This window comes from Erythrolamprus reginae, chromosome 1 (assembly GCF_031021105.1).
Source record: "Erythrolamprus reginae isolate rEryReg1 chromosome 1, rEryReg1.hap1, whole genome shotgun sequence".
Taxonomy (NCBI): Eukaryota; Metazoa; Chordata; class Lepidosauria; order Squamata; family Dipsadidae; genus Erythrolamprus; species Erythrolamprus reginae.
The window spans coordinates 116,823,499-116,844,265 of record NC_091950.1 but is presented as its reverse complement, the minus strand read 5'-3'; the positions used below and the strand labels follow the sequence as shown (position 1 = coordinate 116,844,265).

Below are 20,767 nucleotides of genomic sequence, written 5' to 3'. Positions count from 1 at the left end.
GCTCCGTGTCACCTCCCTGCTGGCCGAAACCAGCCAGGAGGGACACGGATCCAGTAAACAGGTGGCGGAACTCACAGCTCCAATGGCCTTGTCCACTTTATCAGGTGTCACCAGATCAAACTCTTCCCAGACAGGTGGACAAGTACGTGCCCCAGTCACCTCAACTGACTCGTTGTCAGTCGACTCTGTATTCCAATTGGAGTAGAGGTCCGCTCGGATCCGAGTGATTTTATCAGCGAAAAACGTGTTAAATTCCTCGGCACTACTCTGCAAGGGCTCCCCAACTCCCCCCTGATTAAGAAGGGAGCGGGTCACCCTAAACAGAGCGGCCGGGCAGGATTCCGCTGATGCAATCAAGGCGGCATGATACGCGCATCTTGCCGCCTTGAGCGCCACTTTGTAAGTCTTAATAAAAGCTCTTACAAGTGTTCGATCGGATTCAGACTTACTCTTCCTCCATCGCTTCTCTAGACGTCTCTTCTGGCGTTTCAACTCCCGGAGCTCCTCGCTGAACCATGGAGTTCTACGGGGTCTAGTGCCACGGAGAGGTCGCAACGGCGCAATTCGGTCAAGGGCCTCTGCTGCAGCCTTGTTCCAGGCCTCAGCCAGAGACTCTGCCGAACTGTGGACGAGTGCATCTGGAAGAACCCCAAGTGCCTTCTGAAAGCCCTCTGGATCCATCAGGCGTCTGGGACGGAACAACTTAATTGGTTCCGCCTCCCTGCGGGGGAGGATTGGAGCCAGGAATTCAAGCCGCAGTAGAAAATGGTCTGACCATGACAAAGGCAACACTTCTAAGCCCCTTAGTCTCAGACCATTACTCAGTTGCTCAGAGAGGAATACCTTGTCGGGTGCGTGCCCCCCCTCGTGAGCTTTCTCCGAGTGCTTTGGGAATGCCTGCCCCGCCTCTCCTGCATCCAACTCAGAATTACCACGATCAAGGTTTCTTCTCTTATCAGCTTTTTAAAGAATGTCTGTCCTCCAGTTAAGTTCTTTTTTTTCTTTTTCCAAGGCCAAACAACAGATGTTAATTAAGTAAGCAAATAATTCTCCCACCAGCAGACCTTCTTCCAATAGATGGCAGCACCATTAATCCAACAAGGAAAAAAAGCTTTAATTCCAATTTTAAAAAGTTTAGTCCAAACAGGGAAGGATTCCAAAATTTAAGCAATTTAAATTCTTTTAAATCAAGTCTTAATCAAACTAAGCATCCAAAAGCTGCCACCTGGGTCTTAGCTATCACTTTCTAATCTAGTCAATAGACATTGAAGAGTTCCAGGACTAATTAGCTGCCTTGTTCAGCTTTCTTTCCTCTTATTCAAAAAGCAGTTCTCTTTAAAAAGAAAAAAATTGGCAAATCATTCAACATAACTCACAATTTACTTCCATTCCACCTCCAGTACAACTCTTTAGAAATTCCTTTCTTCTTTCCAGATGACTTCCAACATACTAGCACTTCTCTTCCTGTTACGCAATCGAGCTGCAGCTATGGCGACTGAAGCAGCTTCACACCGCCACCGGTAGAGGCGGTGTGGCAGTCTGTCCGTGGGGTATGCCGACCCCAAAACGGATCCTTTGCCAAGTCCTCTTCTTCACTTCCCCTTCAAGGAGGCTTTGGGCCGATTCGACAGAATCGACACCCCCAAATGAGGGGGACTCGGATATCCTCCAGCCAGAGCGCTGAGGATTCTGTCTCGCAGGGCTAGTGACCACACCCCTCTCCAGCTAGTCTTCTTTCTAGTTAACTTTCTTTTAACTTCTAAAGATAGTATAACACCTAGGGAAATTAATATTTGAAAATATATTAAATATAGCAGCTATTGTATAATGCTGTTACAGATGATAAATCTAGCTAGAGATAAAAATACCTGGTAGAGAAAAAGAAAAAAAATGGTGGGAATTCAGAAAAGCTTTTAAAAGCATTTTCCTAATTCATTACTTTTCTAAATCACATCTTCCATGAAGTTTGAAGCTTAATCTCTGTTAAATTCATATAGCAAGACTAGCATAACAAATTACATAAGCTAATTATGTGATGTGGGAAGAAATACTTCCTTTTGTAATCAACTTCATTGCATAACCCTACAAAAATCTTCCACATCCCCACACTGTAATTCATTTTCTATATCTGCCATTTCCCCTCCCTATTTTTTGCGAAGTGGAATGTTTTAATCTTTTTAACTTTATAAAATGTTGTGGAGTTTTTCAAAACCTGTATTATGTATTTTAAATTCAGGCATATGATATACACACAGAAGGCAATTATTATGCCAGTCACTTGACCTACATCTTTTTAAAATAAGCCCTGGTATGTCCAATTATTTTAATTATAGCAGCCAATATTATAACATAGTACCTTGAAAAAAGCACCTGAAAAGTATTTGAATCCTGAAGGGGGGAAAACGTTTAGGAAAAATGGAAAATTCTGAAAAATGAGATACTTAAAATCTGAATACAAAAAATAAAATGGGAGGCATCCAATTAAAATATTAAGACTACAAATAAACTGTAGAAGATAAACTGATCTGGGAAAGAAAAACAAGCTTAAGAAATGATTACAGAAAAAAATATCAGTATCAGAGAATAATCTAATCTCTAAGGATGGCATCAGAAAAATTTAAAATCAAAATCATCAAAGGCTTGAAATGTATTCTAGATGTCACAAAAGTATTTTGGGTACATGCAGAAAAGAAGGGGTGTCGGACTGTCGGTCTTACCTGAGACGCCCTTTCTCATGGAGGTCAATGGGAGAATCTAGGATGGGTCACTCTAGTCTTCTAGCTCTATAGACTGTATTGAAATTGTGAGGATACACCTCCCTGGTGACGTTCTCCAGTTAAAAATGAAGACAAAGCGAATCCTGTCGTCCGTCTTTAGTCCAAACATCTCTTCTCTCAGACATAGGAACAGACAGTCCACCAAGTTGAACTGGATTCTCCCGTCAACCTCCACGAGAAAGGGTATCTCAGGTAAGACCAATGCCCCTTCTCCATTGGGTCGATGTGAGAATCCAGGATGGGGCATACCAAAGCTTGGCAGTCCTACAGACAGGCACTGCTCTGGTCTGAAGTCCTCATCTCATGCACTCTTTGCAGAACACGCCTGCTGAACGCCACCTCAGCAATACAGAAATCATTGCCCCCAGGAGCTGGGACAGCACCGCTAATGGAATACCTCTTTATGTATGAATCTGACCTGCAAGGCCTTGAAGCTGTCCTGGTGGTCCTGAGACAAAAATGCCTGTCCAGAAACCATATCTATGAGTGCCTTCAAGTGCAACAGCCTTGTCGTGGGTGTCAAATGACATTTGTTCAGGTTGACTGAGCCACCCTGAGTCTTCAGAGAAGGGCAGCATATTAGTCCTATATTGTTGTGTCTACATCCTGCTCCGCCTATAAGCAGGAGGCTGCTTGGATTAGCAAGTCATCCACATAGCACTGAATGCGCATGAGCCAGGCTCTGAGGTGAGCTACCAGAGCAGCCATGATCTTGATGAATACCCATGCAGTGTTCCCTCTAATTTTTTGGGGGGGTGGGCGGAAAAGTATAGTGTCTGAGCGGCAGTCCCTTCGGGACTGGGCGGCACAGAAATAATAAACAAACAAACAAACAAATAAAAAACCCACCCTGTTTTGCCTCAGAGAATTTCAAAATAAAATACTGTACTGTGTGTCTATAACAGTGAGCTCATAATAGGGCAACTCTACCAATATCAAAATGCCACTTAAATAGTTGAGCTAGTTTCAAACTAGATTTTGATTTTCTTTCTCTCTTCCTTACTCCCATTCTTTTCCTTCCTCTCTTTTTTCTATCTGTTTCTCTCTCTTCCTCTCTTCCTCTCTCTCTCCTTCCCTCTCACTCTTTCCCTCTCGGCTTCTGGGCAGGTTTGGAAAACTCTGAGTTGATGATGATTTTTCAGTGAGCGATTGCTCACTGCTCAGCTTAGAGGGAACTATGCCCATGAGGTTGAAGACAGGCCGAACGGGAGAGCTGCATATTGGAAATGATGCCCGACATAGCAAAACCTAAAGAATTGTCTGTGGCATGGATGAATACGTACATGGAGGTAAGCGACTGACAAGTCCATGGAAGCCAAGAAGTCTCCCTAGAAATACCCTCTAAACTGGAATGAAGGGAGTGCATTTTGAAACTCCTGTAGACCAGATGTCTATTGAGTTCCTTGAGGTTCAGTATTGCTCTCCAGACTCGCATAGACTTAGGAATAACAAATAACATTGAGTAAAAGATTTGCCCCCACTGACTGTTAGGTACTAGATGTATGGCACGTATGTCCAGCAAATGCTGGATCACCAATGCCATGAGGTTCTGCCATACTGGGTCCTTGGAAATGGGACAGCACAGAAAATGACTTGGAGGGGAAGAAAGGAATTCCAGGGAGAGCCCTGATCTTATCATCTTCCTGACCCAGGAGTCCCTTGTGATCTTGTCCCAGCAATCTGCGAAGAGGCTGAGCAACTCCCTATGGGGACGGGCCCTGAGTCTTGATGTCATTTAGGGTGTCTAAGCCCCTTGTTGTTGTTGCCCAAAAAAGGCTACCTGCCCTGAGCCTGCTGACATCCTCTAACAACAACTCTGGGAATGGTAGGTGGGCGTGTTGATGGAGAAAGCTTGCCCCAGTTTTCCCCTGCTGAAAGGAATCTGAAGTAGGGCAAGGGACGGGAATCCAACCTCCTACCCTGAGATGGAAGGACTTTGTCCCTGTTTTCCACCAAAAGTGGATCCAGAGTCTCTCCAAATAGCTTCTCCCCACTGAAAACCTGGTTGCATTCAGGGAAGCATCTGCTGTGTATTCTGCCGCTGCAAGAATTTTGCAAGTGTCTTGATGAGTGCATACCTCCAGCGGGATCCACGTCTGCAGCTGCCTGAACCATCTAACCTATGTTCTGGTGAAAAATGAAGCTGCAATGGAAGCTTGAATTGCCCAGGAGCCTGCCTGATGAGATCTATGAAGAGCCATCTCCTCTTTTTGCTCCTCCACCTTCAAATAATTCTCGGCGTCTGGTGGTAGGACTGAGGATGTCAAGGCCGCCACTAGTGTATCTACCTTGGGAACCTGGACCAAGTCAAGCAGCTCCAAGTCTATGTCATAAAGCGTGTGCTCTAATCCACTGTGCCAAGAATATACCTATAGGGTAGCCCACTGTCTCTTTATGATATTCAGCAACATTCTAGGGATGGGAATAGCCTCTGTCTCAGCTGTTTGTTCCATAAATAGGAAGTCCTCCTGTTCAGCCAACTCTCTACTGGGTTCCTGAACCGCAGTCTCATTCTCCAGGCGAGCCATGCTACAAGCCTTGGAGAGCAAAGGCTTGAATAAGGTAGGATTGAACAACCTTCTAAAAGTGGCTAAAGGAGTAGGTTCTCCTTCATAATGTGAAAATTCCCCTTCTCCCCAAATCTCTCCTTCCGAAAGGGAAGACTTGACTATGGGCAGAATGTTCCGGAGAATAAGGTCCTTGGAAATCCTCAGCCTCCCTCTCTGGATGCCAAGGATCAATATGGATAGCCCTCTCTGCTTGCCAGGTTGAACTGAGATTGCTGACTCTGCTGCAAACCTTTAGCAATCCCCTGGCTGATTGCCTGTACAATCCACTGCAGGTCTCCTTGTCTAAGGCCAGCTGCCATGGGAGTAAACATGGTCTCAGAACTGGATCTTGTTCCTGTAAAGGCTGAGACAGGAAAGGGATCAGTCAAGCTATCTGCAATTCTCATAGGATCTATTATTCAAGCTCCTTGAGGCCCTCAGGGAGCCAGGTCCTAGCCTGTGGCCTCTACTCAACTGACTGTTGTTCCACCCATCCTGGATTCTCACATTGACCCAATGGAGAAAAAGGAAGCAGTCAGGTCACTGACTAGAGAAGATGATCATTTGCTTAGGGAACAAAAAAGAGTCTAAGTTAGTTAATTTCTATTTTGCATGTCTTTTCATAAAAGGAAAAAATGGCCATACAAAATAAGTAAAGCCAATAACTAGGGGGAAAATTATCTAATCTGTTGAGGCATTAGTATGGTGAGAGAGGAGGTAAATAAGAGAAATACAGATTAAAAGAGATAAGGAACTGGTATGAGATCTCCTAACTGCCTTGAATACATTTGCTTCAAGTGGGCCCAGATGGATTATATCCAAGTGCTAAAGGGACCGGCGGCAGATGTGATCTCAGAAACATTGTCCAATTTTTTTGAGAACTCCTGAAATACAGAGAAAAGTGCCAGAAGATTGACGAAGAGTTAACATTGTTCTTCAATTTTTAAAAACAGAATTTAAAAAACCCAGAGACTGAAAGCCAGACCAGTCGTTCTGACTTTAGTACGTAGGGAATTCCAGAAAAGATCAACATGCCGTTACTCAGAAAGGAAAAACAGATTACTAGAAGCCAGGATGAATTTGAAAGAAACAGTTGTGCCAGAACATCTGTTTTGCTTTTGTTTTACAAAGCAACGTACAAAACAGTGTAGTCCATACTACAGTGATGGTGAACCTTCTTTCCTTCGGCTGCCGAAAGTGTGCAAGCGCTGTCCCAAGTGCACAAGTGCCCACACCCATAATGCACTGCCCCTCCTGCACGCCCCGCCCCCTGCACGTGCATGTGCAACCCCCGTTTTGGCCTTACATCCCAAAACAGTGCTGGGGGGGGAGCTCCTATCCCCAAATAGAGCTGGGAATGGGGGGAAGTCGTGCATGCCCAGATAGCGCTGGGTGGAATCTCCAGAGATCTGGGAAGGCACCAGTCGCAGAAAGTGAGAAGAAAGCATGGGCTTGTCTGACCCAAAAATCAGTTGCCCGGCGGTAGGCACATGCACATGTGCAGTGGAGCTGAGCTGGTCAACGGCTTGCATGCCTGAAGAGAGGGCTCTGCATGCCACCTGTGGCATGCGTGCCATAGATTCACCATCACGGCTATAGAACATTCCCCTTCTGGAGGATGGCCCTGACCCTGCTGGCCTTTCACAAGTTTCTAAAGATCTAATTTCATGCCTAGGTTTGCGGCTCACTGTGTGTGATAGGACCCATTTCCTGGTTATAGGCAGTGATTATGGACAGTAATACCTTCTCAGCTACTGTTTAAATAAGTCAAAAATAAAATATTACCATAGTTAAGTACTAATGGATAGAAGCTTTACCGAGAGAAATCCCAAAATGAAATAAGAAACAATTTCCTGACCATGAAAGCTATTATGTCAATAGTTCTAATGCTATTTCAACCAATTCCTTCTTTTTCCCATCTCAAATAAAAACTGTTATTCTATACAAAGCTTTTGACAGCAGCAGTCCCAAATTAGATGCTTCACTGACAAACAATTACAAATTGCTCCATTAATCCCAGGATATGTCTAAATTATTCCCTTGGGGCTAATTAATCAATTTATGTACCATTATTTTAAACACTAGAATGTTGTATCTTTTGTAATAGTGGGTGCTCCGTCACTGGAAATTTTCAAGCAAAAGTAGTAGGTCTGAAATTGTTTAGCAGCTCTCAATGTATAAGACAGATGACTCTCAAAAGTAACAAAAAAGCCATCACATTACACGCATTTCACTTTTACATTAAAAACCTTATAATCACACAGGACTATTCAAATTTGTGTTTGGAATGGAATAGACCTATTGTTTCCTAGGAGCATATTTATAGATATCCAGTGAAAGAACACAGCAGAGATTAGTCTGCCTTAAACCAAGATATATTTATTTTTATTTATTAAATTTATTCACTTCCCACCTGTTGTGCAACTTTGTGTGGTGTATAAATCTCAATTTCTCAAATTGAAGAGCTAGGGAAGGATAGTTTTTCTTTCAAATATTGAAGGGCTACTACTATTTGACTCAACAAGAGAGATCTAAATAAATAAATAGCCTACCACCATATAAGGTAACTTTAGAGACCCCATATTTTTTTATTCAAATATTTTTGCCTAACAATTGCTATTTTACATTTTTTTCTTCCAGTCAAATTGAAATACATATTCTCTGGTATGCAAGTTTTTGACATGCTGCAAATGAAACCAAGCAAAACAGCTACACAAACTGAAACTATTATATGATGACATCATGTCCTAGTTTAAATCCAGACTACCTCATTCACTTATTAAGGCAATGGGAGGTTGGAAGAAAAGTGATTAGTGGCAGTAGAATATACTAGAGCTCCCTACCAACAGCTAAAGAATATACAGCCAAATTCAGATACAAAGAGACTTAAATTGGGAGAAAAAAATGTGGTTTGCAAGAAGTTGCAAGAACAGGGACCAGAGGCTTCAATTCCCTTGTCATCACACAGGCAATCTTTCTACTCCTATAAACAGAGCCCCACAGCCACATAGTTTAACATGTGATTTGAGTACACAGGGATTTAGTGAAGCTGTATATTGTAGTACATTTTAATAGATGCATTTTCATTCAGTGTATTTCAAATGCTCCATATCCTGGTAAATTAAAAACTGTCAGCAAGAAGAGGTACAACCACTGGCATAGAGATGTTTGCCTCTTTCGTCTTTTTCCTAAGAGACAGTTTTATTTCCCTTTAATTTTTCCCACTTAATTATGAGCCTTTACTTACAAACTTTTCTAGATAAGAACTGGGTGTTCAAGATTTTTTTTGCCTCTTCTCAAGAAACATTTTCCACTTACAAACCAGAGCCTCCAAAACTATAACCGGAAAAGGCGGGGAGAAGCCTCTGTGGGGCCTCTCTAGGAATCTCCTCGGAGGAAACAGGGACAGAAAAGGTAGGGAGAAGCCTCCGGGGGCCTCTCTAGGAATCTCCTGGAAGGAAACAAGGCAGCCACCCTCCCTGTGGTTTCCCCAATCACACGCATTTCCTTTACATTGATTCCTATGGGAACAATTGCTTCTTCTTACAAACTTTTCTACTTAAGAATCTGGTCATGGAACGAATTAAGTTCATAAGTAGAGGTACCACTGTATACTGTAGAAGCAATGGAAGGGAGTAAAATGAGAACAGCTCTAATCTGGGAGGAAGAGGCGTTGGTCTTACCTGATACGCCTCTTCTCATCAGGAGGAGCCAGCCTTTAAGATGGGTTGTCCTTGTCCATTCAAAATGAGGACCGAGTCTGTTACTTTTTTTGAAGGATCTGCCCTCCTAGGACCCAACTTTGACTAATCTGAAGAAGCAGACTCGACATGGCTACCCACAGGACAGTCATTTGCAAATAATCTCTCTTCCTGTAAACTAATAAGGCAGAAACTGTCATGCCCAAAGTCAGTCCCAGAAAAAAAGGTTGCCAGTACAATAAGCAAGGAAAATCCAGGAAAGGACCACTCAAGGGTGGGGCTGAATGCTGGCTCTACCTGATGAGAAGAGGCGTATCAGATAAGACCAATGCCCCATTTCCATCGTGGGTGCAGCCAGCGTTCAGGATGGGACTACCAAAGCCTAGTCCTAGTCCAATTCATTGGATCCTCTGCAAAACCCTTCAGCCAAAGGCCATATCTGTTGATGCGTACAAGCCAATTTTGTGATGGCAGATAAACTGAGAAGGTGATGCCCAGATAGCCACCTGACACACCTCCTCCAAGGATGCTTGGGTTGCCCATGCTGCCCAACTATGCGTAAAATGGGCCGTGATCCCCACCAGCTGCATCATCACAGAGAGTTTGTATGTCTTAGCAATTTTACCGCATGTCCAGGGTACCGCTAGACCTTGCTGAAAAGCAGCGGCCATCAGCAACTGTAAATTGGTAGGGTCCAACTGGACCTAGACCCCTGCAGTAGAGAGCCCTGATTAGGAGGGCACAACCAGACCTCAGAGCCCTGGGAGACCTCGGCGGCTACTGAGCAAGTGGGTCTAGGGAAGCCAGCTGACCCCCAAATGTCAACATTATCTCTGGTGTTTAGAGTCAAATCATCCAGAGCCAGTTGTTCCCGTGAAGGAGGGATGACTTGCTTGGCCTCTGGAGCTCTTGAAGATGCACCCAAATCTGGGCAGTACGCATGATCACGAGCCGAACCTGCACTGCAGAGCCTCTTCAGAACCTTGTCTCTGCACTGCTCAACACTCTCTGAGGCTTTAGAGCCCTGTGAGTAATGAGATGGCCCTGCCATCACTTGAACAGAGAGGCCATGTTAGTCTTCCTCAGGGGCACGGCAATTATCTTGTGCAGCCATTTGCCCCATGGTTTTTCTCTCACTTTGGCTCCATCGGCCATTTTGATAGTTAGAAGAAAAAATGGCCACAGCAAATGACAGCAAGAAATGGCAGGTTGGTGAGGATGGTTGGTGCCAACCAGGGCAAGCCCTGAATGGTCCAGGAACCAGAGACAAGCCTCAAAAGTGTTTCGGTAACCAGCTGCCTGAATGAAAGGAGGGCCAGCAAGTAGCAAATAGGGAGGCAGCACGAGCACAAGCTCCAGCGACTGTGCCGATCCCTTTCCCGGGGCTGTCAATATTAGGCAGGAAAATATTGTCCACTCTGTTAGCGGCAAATCCTCAGCGACAGGTCCAAAGCTACGAGGAGGAATTGGTCTTGGCTGGACACCTGATCGCAAATCTTCAAGTAGTCAGTCACTGCACCCTGTCACTGTGATAAGGGATGGCAGCTGGGAACCCTTGAGGCTATGCCGCTCCCTTCTGCAAGCTGCCGGCACCCTACAGGAAGCAAACCGCTCCAGTGACAAACCAGGGCAGGTCCTTAACAGTCAATGTTGGTTGGAGGGAAAGGCGAAGCCCCTGCCACAGCAGGAACAGTGGCTCAGCTTTCAAACACCAAAGTCTTTGTTCTGCCAAGAAACTGAAAAACTCAGTGTCGAAAACCTCAAATTGAATCAGAAATCTAGCCAAAATGTGTGGTAATTCGCAATTCAGGAAGGGAATAAAGGGTAGACCCGTCCATCTAGTCTGAGGACCGAGTCGAAGCTGGGTCCTAGAAGAGTGGATTCTTCAAAAAGCAACAGACTTGGTCCTTATTCTGAGTGGACGAGGACCCATCCTGAATGCTGGCTCCACCCATGATGGAGAATACTTAGATGTGTGAAGCTGTTAAATATTATCTAATCTTCATCAATACTGATTTTAGTTTGTCCGCTTTAGACAAAAAGCAGGACAAGCTGAAAAAGATAGAAGAATTGGCTGATGTTAGATTACACCCCCTCCCCAATTAAGATCAAATCCTACCCACTGGGAAAGTCAACCAATCCTATGCTTCACCCAACGTCTCAAATGGGAGGGGAAAGAGCAGCAAATCTAGAGAATAGAAACAGCAGTGTTCCTAGACAGCAAAGGCCAAGGCCACAACATCATGGCTATAGATCCACCCATGTTGATGTAAGTGTAGCCATGGCAACTTTCAATTTAAAAAAATCCCACCTACATTGGCTGTACTACAAGTAGGTTGCTATGTTTTAGTTTCCAGGCACCTTTCCCCCCCTCCCTTCCTAAGGCCTAAGTAGATATTACATGGGAGCTGAGTCTACGTGTGTGCCCAGATGGAATTAAAAGAAAAGCAGCCACAAAAGACCTGCACTGGAAGCAGGAAAAAGTACAAGTTGAGAAACTGCTTAATTCTTGTCCCTCTGTTTCTTCTGTTTGATGTTTCCTCACTGTTTACACAACAAAGAGAGCTTGAAGGAACAATTCTAAATAGAAAAATAATTGAAGGAAAAAAAGGAAGGGTTAAATAATCCTGCAATATTATTTTTTATTTCCAGTGGCAACGTGTCATTTGTTGTTTGGATACTGCTAGATATGCCTATGGTATAATCCTTAGTTTGGCTTTTATAGAATTCCCTAAGCCAAAGGAGGATTTTGAGAACCAAAGGGATCCATGTTGTGGTATATGTATGCCTGGGCTTAAATACAGCAAAGGCTTGTCTACAAAACAACAAAACCAGCATCAGCTTATTTCATGTATTTCTCAGCAGATTCAGAGACAAACTTTTTAACAGTTTATACATAGATAAGAGTTATTTATCAGGCTTTTAAAATATACTCAGAACCAAGTTTTCTTAAATAAATCTAATCCTGGGATGATTTAGAGATGGTCTCACCTCACTTTTTTCGGTTGCAATATCCTGAAAATTTCATTAATGTCTCATTGAAATTACAAAACGGTGGTGGTGTAATTTCTTACTGATTTTCACTTTAAAATAACTGAAAAACAACATGCACGCTTTCATTTTAAAAATTGTGCATATTATCCAAAGTAAAAGAAAACTTAAATATCCAAACATCTCTTAAAAGTCAGGCCACCTTACTTCCACTTTATGACATCATCCCTATGATCCAAGCCATTCTTATTCCCTCCCACGCAAGAATGTTAGCATTGATGCTTCCAACTCCTAAACAGTTGCCTATTCTGTCTTAATCCATTAGAAAGATATATTTGGAGCAAAGTAAAAAATGTAGCTTATTAACAATTTTTCCCCTACAGATGAGTAAGAAAAACAAGATTCTTCAGAAATAACTCCAGTCTAGGCGTGCTATTCATGCCTCCACTTTTGCTTCAGGGAAAGTAGTTCAAGGCATGCTAAAGCACATAAATTCCAACCAATTCATGCAGAAGAACATGTCACCAACTCATATACCAATACTGTACACAAAAATGTCTACTACATTGGGCAAGCCAACAATCAGAAGGAAGGTATTCACATAAATGTCTTTTGTAGATTTATGAAAATAAACAAACTAGAATAGGCAAGTCTAAACTACTCTGCCATAAGCACAACATTCTACTAATAATACAACTGTTTAAGGCGTACACTTGTGATCAAATCAAATTGTATTAGACGCCAATCTTCTGGGACTACGCAATTTTTAAAATTACTTTTTAAAAGGTTTAGCCATTCTCCTATCAGATACTTCATTTCTTTGAAACATATTTCAACTTTCATATTTGCATCTTTGGCACTGAATCTACACTTCTAGAAGTTCAAAACACATCTAATTTTTTTTCCACTTCATCGTGCCCAAAGGCATATACAGTATTACGTAGGTTAAATAATCAGAACAAACAGTTACTAATAGGATACCATTTTACAGTGCTTCTGAAGATGGAGAGGCAACATGATGAAGTAAAACAACACAACACAGCCAAGCGATTCCACATTAACTGCAACATGATGTAAAAGCAGTGAAACACATGTGATATTTAGAGCAGAATGTGATCTTTTATCAAAAGGCCTACTTTTCCTGCAACACACTGATACAATGCTGTCAAGCCACAATAAAGAGGTCTCTTCCATTAACTACTTACTGACTCAATGCTGATATGACAGGGTCTCAAAGATATATTTTCTCTTCCACAAACAACTCAATCTTCAGCTTTTTGACAATTTTGTACTAAAATTGATTTGGTAATTTTCATTATAATGAAGACACATACCTTGTTTCAGTTTGGCAGACATGACAGTAAAGGGCTACAAATCGTTGCAATTTTCAAGAAGCTCAATAACTAAAGTAAAAATGTTCTACATTTACTCCAAAGATGGCAAACCTTTATTCCCTCGGGTGCCGAAAGAGCATGCACATGTACTCTCACGCATGCGTGAGTGCCGACACCCATAATTCAATGCCTGGGGAAGGCGAAAACAGCTTACGCCTTATTTCATACGCAAAAATTTATGCTTTTAACAATACTCTTTAAATATAAAATCTATAAAATCAAAAACAGATTGTATCATAGAATGTAAGTACATTTACAATAAAAATAATTCTAATTCTAAAACCCAATCTATGAATTCTCCCAAGTTCTGAAAACCAATTATTTACCAAACCACTTATTTACAAAACTAAGCTAAATATGTGATGCTTACATCAACTAGAATCTATCTATCTATCTATCTATCTATCTATCTATCTATCTATCTATCTATCTATCTATCTATCTATCTATCTGATTTGTATGCTGCCCCTCTCCAAAGACTCTTATTACTTGAAGAACAAGAACATTTGAGGAAACATTTTTTTAAAAAAATTACATCATTTCTAAACAGATCCAATCATACTACTCCAGGTAGTTTGCAATAATTAAAAAAATAAAACTATTACACTTGAAGAATAAACTTAATAAATTCAACCAGTAAAAGCAGCAATATCCATAAATTACGATGCAAAAGCCTAAGACAGAACTGCCTGGATTGTCTCCTAATACCAGGAACCATCCTTACTTAAGGATATCCACTTTGCAGAAGAAATGAAAATATACATTTGTTTATTTATTTTTAAAAAGCAACAGAGAACAAGCATAGTGAGTAAAGCATGAATATACACTCTGTATTTTTTCTTGTAATATAGATCATAACAGGTTGAATCCATAGAGTATATACCATCTATACTTTTCTAAATAAGGCATGAAAGGCAGTTAGGTGACCGTGGGCCAGTCACTCTCTCTCTACCCAACCCACCTCAGAGGGTTGTTGTGGGAAAAATAGCAGCAGAAAGTATTGTGTATGTTTGCTGCCTTATAAAAATAATGAAAGATAAAAATGATAATAAATTTAATAAATAAATAATTTCTGGCAAATAACTATTTTGGCCATCTTGAACAGATAAACCCATGGTTACGATAATGTAATACATTTTCATATGTCTTTAATAAGTCATAAGTAAGGAATTCTTTTATACCTACATGAGCTGGCCAACAAGCTAATACATTTGGCTGTCTTGTTTACAATGTTGATTTAACAAAATAACACAGTTGGAAAGGACCTTGGAAGTCTTCTAGTCCAACCCTCTGCTCAAGTAGGAAGCCCTATACTAGGGGTGTCACACTCAATTTCATCAGGGCTGTGGTTGCCCTGGGGGGGAGGAACTTGTGGGTGTGGTCAACTGGGTGGGTGTGGCCAGCTTGATGCCACTCATGGGGCATGGCCATGGCCAGCTTGACACCACTTTCCAAACTGCTGTTTCCTCTTTGCACTAGGTACTGGGCCAAAGTCACGCCCCCTCCCCCCCCCCAATGTTTCCTCTTCGCATTGAGTAGACTGGGTCAAAGCAACAAGGGAAGACCAGACCAAAGCTATGCAGGTAGATCGGGCTGAAGCAACACAGGTTGCCTCTTATATTTTCCGGGATGGAATTATTAGGTAATTTAGAGACTTTGGTCAACAACTATAGTTTTGAGAAAGAAATTTTTTTGAAAAAGCACAGGGATGAGAGGTTCCTAAATTACAAACCTGAATATAATACATGAAAGGAGCACTACAAAAAGAGAATTTTAAATATAAGTAATGGATTACACAACCGTTCCCCTCCTTTTTCTTTCCTCAGATTACTTGATTTTTAAGAAACCACAAAGGAAAGATGTATGCTATAATTTATTTTACCCCCTACATGTTAGTTCTTACTTCTCTAACATGCTGATAATTTAATCAGATATATAATCTTGTTGTGGTGTAAAGAGACTACTAGACATTAACTTTTCTCTTGGTATTGCTATATATAGAAGCTTTTCCACAAAAACATGTGATTTTCATTACTAGACAGTTGGAATAATGTCAAAAATTGAAAGTTTATGATTGCATGGTTCTTCTGCTTGTGTATTCTTTTAAAATCCAAGTAATAATGTAAAGTAAAATGCTATTTAACTTATTCTTATCCATACTACTATCTATATATTTTATGCCAAAATGCTCACCAAGTAAACATGTTGTAACCTCTTTTATGTATGTTAGCAGCCTTTGAAAAATATTGATGTACATGAATGCTTCAGATTTTCCTTGTTTACATAAGCATTGTTGTTTCATGTCAATTGCTATCAATGTGTTGGAGGATATATTTCAGGACATAAAGTCTTTAAAATACTAAAAGTATGTATTTTACTCTAGAAATAATTCCCGATCCTTAATAAGCTTTTAAAATAAAAACTAGCTGCAATTAATTAATTACCCATTACTTGTAATAAGCTCCATTAAACTCAATGGGACTTCTGATAAGATTATGTTAACAATTATCCTGTAACAAGAAGTCATGCCATCTGGCTAAAACAAAACTTGCCAGATTATAACTGGTTTCTAACAGCCATAATGCAGATTGTCTGCTATGATATTTTCTGTGCACCTAGTCATATAGTTTGTACTGTATAGTTTAATGAAATATGTGGACCGCTTGTTTGACTTAAACAGTCATAATTAAAATTACTGATTATATAACAAAAAAACTATATTTCTTATCTATATATAATTACAAAGCCTTATTATATCAAAGGTAAAGTTTAATAAATGGAATACTTTCTTCCATAGATTAAAGAAGCAAACTAGTTCACAAATCAATTCTGCTTGGGCTTTAGGAAAATTGTAAAGGCCTACCTGTTCTGTCTTGCATAAGAATAGGTGGGGTTGTAATTGAAGGTGGGGTTCACAGTCACATGTTGTTTGTGTTTTTGTTTTATTTTCTGCCCTTACTAGTTTTATATGCATTTGGAAAGGCTGAATCATTATTTTCATTTTTCTGTAAATTGACTTTGTTAGCCACTCAGAAGCCTTCAGGAATGGGCAGCAAAATGAATGAATGAATAAATAAACAAAGCCCTGACCTGATTACGTGCTACTTAAGCTATGTGCTTGATGACACATTTATTAAAATTAGCCTCTTAACAATTCTATACTGATATCATAGCTTAATTCTTTTTAAATACTATTCAATTGTAAAGTGTCTCCAAGTTTTTAAATTTAGCATTAACATGTACATGATACCAAAACCACCATAGCAACCTTTAGAGCTAGTGAACAGTAAACTATACACGTAGTTATATTCAGTTTTCTAGTTGCTGAACATGGAGGAAGCTGAGCAACAGTGTTTTGTAAATTGCCTTCTAAGGTGAGAATATAAAGAGTAAAATTTAATTTATCTTTCAAATACAGCATTCCAGCAGGCTATCTAAGTCACATAAAAAACTAATAAAGGGAAAAATCCAAATAAGACAGCTAAAATTACTATTCTTTGTTGTTTTTTAAAAATAAATATGATATTAATGCCACCGAACAAAGAGTCAATGATTTCAAGTACCCTTTATATAGCACTTAGTGCGTAGTCATGGCTTAATATAAGTGCATTTACAAAATTAGCTACATGCATATCCAACTATCTGGTTTCACAAGGCACATGCGAATAAGACACCAATACTGCTGGCCAAGAAAATTCAATGTTTAGCATATATGACAGAGAGGGAAAAAAACTATCTAAATTAAATTCAGATAAGTATATCTTTAGATGAAAAATAAGTTTAATGACCTCAGTATAATACTTTTCCTAAAAAATGTTACAAATCCTCAGTTAGGATGGTAACTGCTATATTATAATTATAATAAATATAATAAATATAAATATATTATAATTATAATAAATATAATATATTATAATAAAGTTGCTATATTACAGGCACTTTTTGACCCAGAAAATCGTGAAATAAAATGCTTGCTTCATCAAAAAGCACGACACAAATAAGACTTGTTTGCAGCCAGCTATTATTACAGCAAACTTTATTACAATAAAGCCTAGGACTCTAAACATTTAAACAAATTCTTACACGGGCTTTTTTTTTGTTACCGTTGTTTAGTTAGAGCGTTAAAGATTTTATAAAGCAAAACCGCAATCTCTAAAATTCAACATTTGAAAAAGATCCCTGCCAACTTGGGCCAAGATCTAAAAGGTATAACAATCACATTTAACACCGATCCTAAAGCCCAACTAGCTTCGAAGGATTGCCAGCACGACGGGATTACAAGTACTCCACATACCATTCTGAATCAAGACTGTTCCCCCGGCATGAAAATAGTCATTACTTTCCCCAAACCATTGTTGCTAGTTACCTCCGAGTCCCCAAGCGAGGCAATAATTCCTGGTAACCAGAGTAGACGGCGACCACGCCTTCCCGCTGGCTCTAACAAGTTGCAAGAGGAGCAGCCGTGTCACATTTCTTCTTTCATGCACGCCAGCGATCCTAACGATCAGCCCGCTCGGCCAGCGTTTTTTTTTTTACACTAAGCTAGCAAAACGGCACGAAGAGGGCAGGGGGCAGAGACAGGCGCGCAGAGCGAAAAGGAAATTTCTAGTTTCCAATTAAAAAAAAAAAGGCGGGGGGGGAGAGAAAAGCGAGAACTGAGGCAACTATTTATATAACTTTAAACTAAGGGGGCTCTCACATAGCCGGCGGCAAGAAAGCTACTTTATACTTATTATATTATATTATTTAGCCTGTAAATAATATTAACAAAAAAAGGGGGGGATTATTTAGTAGTCTTTTGCCCAGTCGTGGAGGGGGGGGGCGAACATCGATCGTTCAGACATCGGCTGTACCAGAAAGAATGGAAAATTGGCAGCCAAGCTCTGCCAATGTAAAGTTTTTTAAAGCGCCGTTGCGCGCAAGCTCTCTTCTCAGGATCGAGGCACAGAGCTTAGTTGGGGGATCCGGGTCCGTGTTCTAATATCACCCTCCTAAGCTTAACCCCCCAGCGGCGATTAAGATCCGAGCAATCTAGTCTCCCTCCCGGAGCTAAAATCCTCCCGGCTCCTGGAGGGCTTTTTCCTCCCACACCCACCTGCTTTTAAGAGCAGGATTTTGCTCTCCCTTCAGGGGAACGGCAAAAAGCCCGACTTTTCTCAAACCGACTCGCCTCTCCGGGACAGCTTCGTTTGGAGCGCGCTGGGCCGCGAAAAGGAGGCAAAGCCAAAACCTCAAGAAGCGCTGGAAGTTGAAGGCAAGAGGTGCGAATGGGCTCAGGATCCCTGCCTGATCCCACACTTTCCACCCGCAAAGATCTGCCTAGACTCGAGGCTTCGCCCTTCCCGCCCGCTCCCCCGGGGAAGAAAAAGCAGCCTGGCTCCCTTTTCCCTGGCCCTTACCTTCACAGCTCAGGCAGCGCTGGACTCCCCGCAGCCGCCGCCGCTACCACCGCCGCCTCAGCCCTCGGCATGACCGGAGAGCTACTACAAGGAGGCGCCTCCCAGGCCCGACTCAACCCTGGGCTGCTGCTGTTGCTTCTGTTGCTGCTGCTGCCGCCGCCTCCTCAGCCGCTGCCATCTTGTCCTGGCGGCTGTGAGGAAAGCGCCCCACCTCAGCCCGCTGAGCTCCCCGGGCCTCTGCCTCATCTTCCCGGGGAGGGATCCAGCCTGCCGCCGCAGCCGCCACTTCCTTTGCCGCCACCGCCCACTCCGGCGGCTGTTCTCTTCCCGCTTTTTTTGGCGGCGGGGCCTGCGGGAACGAGCGCAGCTGGCTCCTCCGTCGTAGCCGTGAGCCGCCCACTCCGGTTCCTGGGGCTGCGAAGCCGAGGCAGCTTCCTCAACGCCGCTCCGACATGTCTCAGTTCCGTTTCCAGCCTGCGGGGTTCTCCTGGCGAGCGCAAGCGGCCCGCCCTTATTCGCAGCTGTAGCGCCCCCGGCTGGTTACCGGCCGCCGCCTCCTGACTGGATTTTCGCCATCCGAAACCCGCCTCCTCGGTGTGAGCATCTTTGGCCCTCGCTTGTACGGTACGGCTGTGGCAGAAGAGGCTAATAAACGGGTGGCCAGGGGCGGGGAGTGGAAAGAAAGAAATCGCCCTTCCTTTCAGAACGCCGAGACCGACCTTCAGGCAGGACAACCGAAGGGCCCCGCTGCCTTTAAGAGGGATTTAGGATGTCAGCCAAGAGCCAAGTCCACTTAATGGCTACCCGGATTTGCTTCTCATAAGTAGCTGGCTTCTCATTTACTTGAGAAATATTTTTTAATAATTAAACTTTAATAAACCGTTCATTCCACAACTAGGATTTCCTCTCCTTTGCACCCGAGTATCCGCATGAAAATAAGCCCTTTGTCTATTTCGGGCCATGATGACCAGCTGACCAAAAGTATTGGATAATGATGGTGCAAAAACAAGTACAATGATGTTCTGTTCTTTTCATAAGTTCCATGTGCTGCCTCCCAGCTGCTTTGCAACAGCCCTGCCTGTGCTGCTAGAGGCAATAGCCGGGTTGGTGGTGGAGTTCCCCAGGCTCATGTTTCTGGGGGATTTCAATTTACCGTTGCTCAGCGAATCCTTGGAGGCAGCCTGTCTGTGACCAGCCCCGGAGGTTGGAAGGAAGGAAAATGGAAGGAGGGAGGAAGGAAGGAGAAATGGAGGGAGGGAGGGAGGAAAGAAGGAGAAAGGAAGGAAGGAGAAATGGAGCAAAATTAATTGCCCACCCCTGATCTAGATCCTTATCAGTTGGGTTTGCCCAGCTACAGAACAGAAACTGCTTTGGTCATGCTGATAGATGACTGTGGCGAGCCCAGAATAGGGGTCATTCCTCTATCTTGATGCTCCTTGACCTCTCACTGGCTTTTGATACCATTGACCATGGTATTCTTCTGCAACGACTAGGGGAGTTGGGGGTGGGAGGCACCATGTTGCAGTGGTTTTTCTCCTATCTCTCCGGTCTATCACAGTCGGTCGATCACAGTCGGTGTTGGTAGAGAGACACAGGTCGATCCCTAGGCCCCTCCTTTGTGGTGCGCCACAGGGTTCAGTTCTCTCCCACCTCATATTTAACATCTACATGAAGCCACTGGGTGAGATCATCTGGACGGCACAGGGTAAAGTATTAGCAATATGCTGGCGATACCCAGCTTTGGATCTCCATCCCATGTCAATTCAGTGAAGCGGTAGGTGTGATGTGCCAGTGCCTGGAGGCTGTGAAGGTCTGGATGGGAGTCAACAGGCTCAAGCTTAACTCCAACAAGACTGACTGGCTGTGGGTATTGCCTCCAAAGGCCTATACTGGCTTTCCATCCTTGGTTCTGGTACTTTATATGATATTTGTAAACTTTAAGTAGACTTTTGACTC

The 20,767-nt window shown here is 42.4% G+C and overlaps 1 protein-coding gene and 1 long non-coding RNA gene across 4 annotated transcripts in view; one reads left to right on the top strand and one right to left on the bottom strand.

The window, feature by feature from the left end:
* The window catches only part of HIPK3 (homeodomain interacting protein kinase 3), a 95,112-nt gene extending 75,577 nt beyond the window's left edge, over positions 1-19,535 (bottom strand). The window contains exon 1 of one of the 3 annotated variants that reach the window (XM_070762424.1): positions 18,812-19,535. The gene's annotated coding sequence lies outside the window, so the exon portion shown is untranslated. Of the gene's footprint in view, positions 1-17,706; positions 17,834-18,811 lie in introns of those variants that run through there. The other 2 variants (XM_070762440.1, XM_070762431.1) reach the window with 2 other exon arrangements.
* Positions 18,487-19,705, top strand: LOC139173028 (uncharacterized). The gene is made up of 2 exons (XR_011559968.1): positions 18,487-19,435; positions 19,516-19,705. It is a non-coding gene; the product is annotated as an uncharacterized lncRNA (long non-coding RNA).
* Positions 19,706-20,767: the final 1,062 nt, after the last annotated feature.